Genomic DNA, 6,605 nt, shown 5'->3' on the forward strand with positions numbered 1-6,605 from the left:
TTAAGAAAGACAAATTAAGTTCATCTCACTTCCCAACCCCAATAGTGATGGTAGCAACCTGATCTGGTCAGGACGGTCCCGTGGACAACCCCAGGGTGGAGGGAGGGGTTGCCACTGAGGCAGCAAGACTGAAAGTGTCTCCTTGTGTGATTACTCAGGTGCCCTGGCACTGTGTTCAGAGGGCTGTGTCTAGATATTGGGTACCTGAGAATGCTCTTAGTTTCTAGTTTAATTCCCCTGCATTTGCCCCAATAGGTTAGCTACAGTATTGTCACTCTTTTTCTCCTAAGCTCCCGAGATTAATAGTTATTTATTGATTCTTTCCTCTCTTAAAACGCAAAATTTCACAGTAATTCTTTGAATTACCATAGAAAGAACAGAATTTTGAGGAAAAATCTCTTCAAAATTGTCCATTTGTTTAGTGGTTTTGATTTTTGCTTTATTCTTTCATTTTGGTTGAAGCTTCTGCTCCTACATTAAATAGACACCTATCGACTGAAAATAAATTACACCCTGAACAGGTTCACTAGTGAGTGAATCTGGGGCCGGATCTCATCCTGTGGGTGGGATGTCTTAACGTGAGTTTTCTGACAGCACGCCGGCCCACATCACATCCTGCACCAAAACAAGCCCCCGTTTATCTTTACACACACAGATGTCAGCGCACACTCCAGATCTCTGAATGGCAGGCATGTGCATGTAACTGCCACAGGACAGCAGAGTAAGTGGTGGTACTTATAAGCCAGGTGCACTGGTTTCAGAGGTCAGGAGGAGAGATGGGCATCCCACCTCACAGAGTTCTTGTTCTTTACGTTCTCAGGGGTGAGGCGTGCAGCTGAGGTACCATTGGCTGCCTTGTACTCAGTGGCAGAGTAACCATGGGGTCACATATTTGGACCAGTTTCCAAATCATAAATGTTTGTATTTGTGGCCCTGGCCGGTTGGCTCAGCGGTAGAGCGTCGGCCTGGCGTGCAGGGGACCCGGGTTCGATTCCTGGCCAGGGCACATAGGAGAAGCGCCCATTTGCTTCTCCACCCCCCCTTTCCTCTCTGTCTCTCTCTTCCCCTCCCGCAGCCGGGGCTCCATTGGAGCAGAGAGGGCCCGGGCGCTGGGGATGGCTCCTCGGCCTCTGCCCCACGCGCTAGAGTGGCTCTTGTCGCGGCAGAGCGACGCCCCGGATGGGCAGAGCATCGCCCTCTGGTGGGCAGAGCGTCGCCCCTGGTGGGCGTGCCGGGTGGATCCCGGTCGGGTGCATGCGGGAGTCTGTCTGACTGTCTCTCCCCATTTCCAGCTTCAGAAAAATACAAAAATAAATAAATAAATAAATAAATAAATAAATAAATAAATAAATAAATGTTTGTATTTGAGCTTGACTGAAAGACAGGATAGGAAAATGTTTAAAACCACATCTCAATGCCTATGACTTCTTGAACTGCAAGGTCCTTTAGCCCCATATGTCTCTGGGGTGGATGAGGAAGGAAATTTGGATTTCATGCATAGAGGAAGGAGGAATCAGCTTCTTTCTTGTTCTAGGCCTTGGGGAGGTTATAATTTAGCTGCTGAATCTCACCCTCATGACTTTTTGTAGTAGCTTTCCCTGATGACTCTCATCCAACTCTAAAAGGTCCAAATATCTCCACATTTTTTCCCCTAGCTTGCTCTTTCTGGACACCATCTATTACTTTGCAATGATCTCATTATTTCGGATCCTACCTCTTTCCAATTCCACTGCCAAAGATTCTAGAGTCTCTGCTTTATGAAGTTTAGGGCCAAATTTTAAGGCCAGTTTCAATAACTGTACAAATTTGAAAGATTCAGGACTGAATTTCATTGGCCTCTCAAAGTTATCTGTGGGCCAGACAAGGTGAGACACCCTGGACAACACCCTTATGAATTCTGCTGTTCCTTGTGAGTAATGTACAGACCCAGGTAAATGGAATCAATGAAGTTCTCCTGATGACAAGAGGTCAGTGAAATTATTACAGATGACTATAACTTCAGCCAAAAATTCCTAAAGCCAGAGCTCTGCAAGCTACATGAATTGGAACTTGAAAATTCAATATATAAGAACAGAGAGTCTTCCACAGTGGCTGCACCAGTCTGCATTCCCACCAGCAGTGCAGGAGGGTTCCCTTTTCTCCACATCCTTGCCAGCACTTATTCTGTGTTGTTTTGTTGATGAGCGCCATTCTGACTGGTGTGAGATGATAGCTTATTGTGGTTTTAATTTGCATTTCTCTAATGATTAGTGATGTTGAGCATTTTTTCATATGCCTATTGGCCATCTGTATGTCCTCTTTGGAGAAGTGTCTAAAAGCTTTGGTACATATAAATATATATTGTACTATGGAATACTACACAGCCATAAGAAATGATGACATCGGATCATTTACAATAACATGGATGGACCTTGATAACATTATACTGAGTGAAATAAGTAAATCAGAAAAAACTAAGAACTATATGAATCCATACATAGATGGGACATAAAAATGAGACTCAAAGACATGGACAAGAGTGTGATGGTAACTGGGAGGGGGGAGGGGGAGGAAGGAGAGAAGGGGGTGGGGGGAGGGGGAGGGCACAAAGAAAACCAGATAGAAGGTGACAGAAGACAATTGGACTTTGGGTGAGGAGTACGCAACATGATCAAATGTCAAAATAATCTGGAGATGTTTTCTCTGAACATACGTACCCTGATTTATTAATGTCACTCCATTAAAATTAATTTTAAAAAAAGAAAAAAAAAAAGAAAAGAACAGAGAGTCTGCACTGATTATTCCCTGGGCTGTCCTCTCAGTCTTCAGTCCAGATCTTGCCCCTGGTACTCAGACCTAGGAAACCACGGGCAGGGAGGGGCTTTGTCTTAGGCTGGGTTGGGGAGGTCCGCTGTTCTCTGATACCATCTACCCCAGCACCTCCTTCTAAGATTAGAAGTTTTCTTGGCAGTTCTCATCAGCTCCATGTTTTGTAGTCCATATTTTGAGCAAGGAAAAAATGCTTCCTTGCTTCTAGTGACCCCTCAGCCTTTAGGTTGCTGCTGACCTGAGGCTTATCTGTCTACCAAGTGGTTCCCACACATCAACACACAGAGGCCATCTCCTCAACTCAAATCTACTTCTCCAATAGCTTGATTTAAATATTCCTTGAGCTAGTCTCTTTCAATGGCCTTCCACATAATCCCTTCACTGTCCAGTAAGGCCTAGAATGTGAATTATCATCAATAATTAGGTTAGCAATAAAAACAACTGAGGTCTTTGTCAGAGTATTTCATTCAACAAGATTTCTTGTGTGTATCTACTTGATGGAAATAGATCAAACCCTGATCTTGTGGGGTTTACTTTTCAGTTGGAAAGACAGTAAAATACACAAATAAAACAAGGTGCCTGTTGTGTGATGATGAGCACAATGGAAAGAACGAACCAAAGCAGGAGGACAGACAGTGCCACGGGAGGGCTTGTGGTTTCACTATCCAGGCAGAGGAGGCCCCTTGGTGGGGGCTGGGGAGGCCGTGGGGGCTCATGACAAAGAGCAGGAGGAGGGAACGACCTATGGGAAGGCTCTGAAGTGACAACATGCTTGGGGGCTTAAGAATTCTCAAGGTCAGGATGGTTACAAAAACTCAAGGAAAGCAGAGAGTTGTGGGAAACGAGGTCTAAGAGTAAGTGCAGGCTGGACCAATTTGGAGATGATAGATCTTTTTTTTTTTTTAAGTCACATTATACATTTTTTCCCCTTCTTTCCCAAGCGAGAGTAGGGGAGATAAAAAGACAGACTCCTGCATGCTCCACAGCTGGGAGCCACCCAGCACCCCTGTCTGGGGAGGATACTTTGTTCATCTAAGACCAATGTTCTGCTCTTCTGGGGCCATGCTCGCAACTGAGCTTTTTCTGGCTCCTGAGGCAGAGGCTCCTTGGAGCCATCCTCAGTGCCAGGGACTGATGTACTTGAACCAATAGAGCCATGGCTGTGGGAGAGGAAGAGGAAGAGAGGGAGGAAGAGGAGGGGAAGGGGTGGAGAAGCAGATGGTCACTTCTTCTGTGTGCCCTCACCGGGAATTGAACTGGGGACATCAACCCTCTGGGCCGATGCTCTACCACTGAGCCAACTGGCCAGGGCCATCACATTATACAAATATACAATTTTACCTTTTGCATTTTTGCTCACTGAGCATTCTATCTTAAGGGTTTTTCATGTTGCCACAACCATTAATAATAGCAATTGCCCAATTCCATTGCATGGATGTCCTATAACCTTGTAAAAAGACTTTAAAGTAGTAAAGAGAAACAGTTTTATTGAAATGTAAAGACATTGGATTTTTAGATCTGAAATATGAGTGCCTATATAGTCTAAGATTGAGAACACAATATATTTGTTTACTTAAAATGTGGGTCGGAAAAAGAAAGATAGCAGAGTGGTCAAATAACACTTATTCTCTGTGCAATAACACCGGTCTCAGAAATAAAGGGAAACTAATAGTCTGCGCCATGTCACCTCTTGCCTCGATTGAGGAAACAGACTACGCACGGGGCGACTGCTTGTGCCTCACCTCCTAACAGTCTATGCTCCACATGGCAGCCAGATTCTGACCTGACATGAGATCATCACTCCTTTCCTCACTCAGAGAAAAAGACACTGATTCTTGATAACTCCACTCCAGCCCATGACCTCCTTACTACTCCTTCAACATCCCACCGTGGGCCTTGGCTTCAGCTGTTCTCTCCACCTGAAACAATCTCCCCCTGATAATTCACATGGTCATTCTCAACCTCTGCAAGTCTTTGTTCAGAATTAACCTGCTCAGTAAAACCTGTCCTGACGACACTATTCAAAATGGCAGTCTGTAAGGCAACCCTGCCCCTACCTACCCTGCTCTTGCATTTCCTCATCACCTCCCAGCTTAAGACAGAATTTATTCACATGGCATGCTCCCTGCTTTCTGTCTCTCTCTCTCTGCCATCCCCTCACTCCTTAGCTGGAATTTGTGTTCCCCAATGGTAAGGTCTCAGTTGTGTCCACTGATATGTCCTAAGTGCCTAGAGCTTTTCTTGGCCCATGGTAGTTAATAAACAGTCATTGGGGGGATAAATGAAATCAAACAATTAAATATTTTCATCCTTTGATTACTTATAATAATATCATAAAGGCATAAATGTCATTTGAAATAAATATTCATGATTAAAGTATGCATGCATTAGTTTGTGATCCACTATAGATCTAGATTGGTTTATATACCACTGTACACTATTCATCTAAAAATCTGCAAAGAATTAGTTTATCATGCTTTTAAAATGTTATATTGAACGACAAGATAACCTGGACTTGTTATCTTTAAATATATGTATTCTGATTTATTGATGTCACCTCATTAAAAAAAATAAAATTATTAAAAAAAAATGTTATTACACAATGAGACATATACACAAAATGTTTACATAAAGTTTACAAAAACTTTTGAAGACAATAAAAAAAAAACACAATCATGTACCTGCCGCTCAGTTTTTAAAAAAAGAGATTAATGTCTTTAATACTTTCACTGTAACCCTTTCTGGTTCATCTCCTTCTCTGCAACAGAGGAAGCTGCTATCCAGGGGTCGGGAAGCTTTTTGGCTGAGAGAGCCATGAACGCCACATATTTTAAAATGTAATTCCATGAGAGCCATACAACGACCCGTGTACGTTATGCATTATCCAATAAAAATTTGGTGTTGTCCCGGAGGACAGCTGTGATTGGCTCCAGCCACCCGCAACCATGAACATGAGCGGTAGGAAATGAATGGATTCTAATACATGAGAATGTTTTATATCTTTAACATTATTATTTTTTTAATTAAAGATTTGTCTGCGAGCCAGATGCAGCCATTTAAAGGCCACATCTGGCTCGTGAGCCATAGGTTCCCAACCCCTGTGCTAGACTATTTTCTGCTGATCAATCTGTTACATTTTTATGATTTTATTACCTCTGAGCACATCCCTAAAAAAGATATAGTTTTGTTTATTTTTATATAAAAATAAAGTCATGCTGTATGTTTTCTTGCTTCTTTGCATCAACAGAATGTTTTCTGATGCACATATGTTGATGAATGTAGCTATAGCATATTGATTTTCACTATTGCGTAATTACTGGTTTTATAAATATATAAAAATTTATTTGTTCATTACACCATTGATAGACACTTGAATTGGTCCTTTTTTCCCCATATATAGAGTATTATGAACAACCTTATTGCCAAACTGTCTTCCTAAATTATTTTCCCAAGTTTATTCCCCCAGCAGGCATTCTTACTGTTTCACATTCTTGCCAACACCTGTGTGGGTTGACTCTGGGGACTCTTGCAGTCTCTTTCTTCTGCTACTTGCCCTATTCATTTCTGGGATCCTCAACACAACATGAGATCATCTTCTGGACAAAAGGCATAGTTTGGCTTGGGAAGCAAACACTGTTTTAAAGTATTGTGTTGGCTCCCACAACTTTATAATAAATGATGCAACCCAGGAGCAAAATATTTTATTGAAAGACAGGAAAGGAGATATATATATAAATGTAGCAACTTGCCAAGTCCATGAATAAGAAGACAATATAATAAAGATGTCAATAATTCCC

This window comes from Saccopteryx bilineata, chromosome 3, assembly GCF_036850765.1.
Source record: "Saccopteryx bilineata isolate mSacBil1 chromosome 3, mSacBil1_pri_phased_curated, whole genome shotgun sequence".
Classification (NCBI taxonomy): Eukaryota; Metazoa; Chordata; class Mammalia; order Chiroptera; family Emballonuridae; genus Saccopteryx; species Saccopteryx bilineata.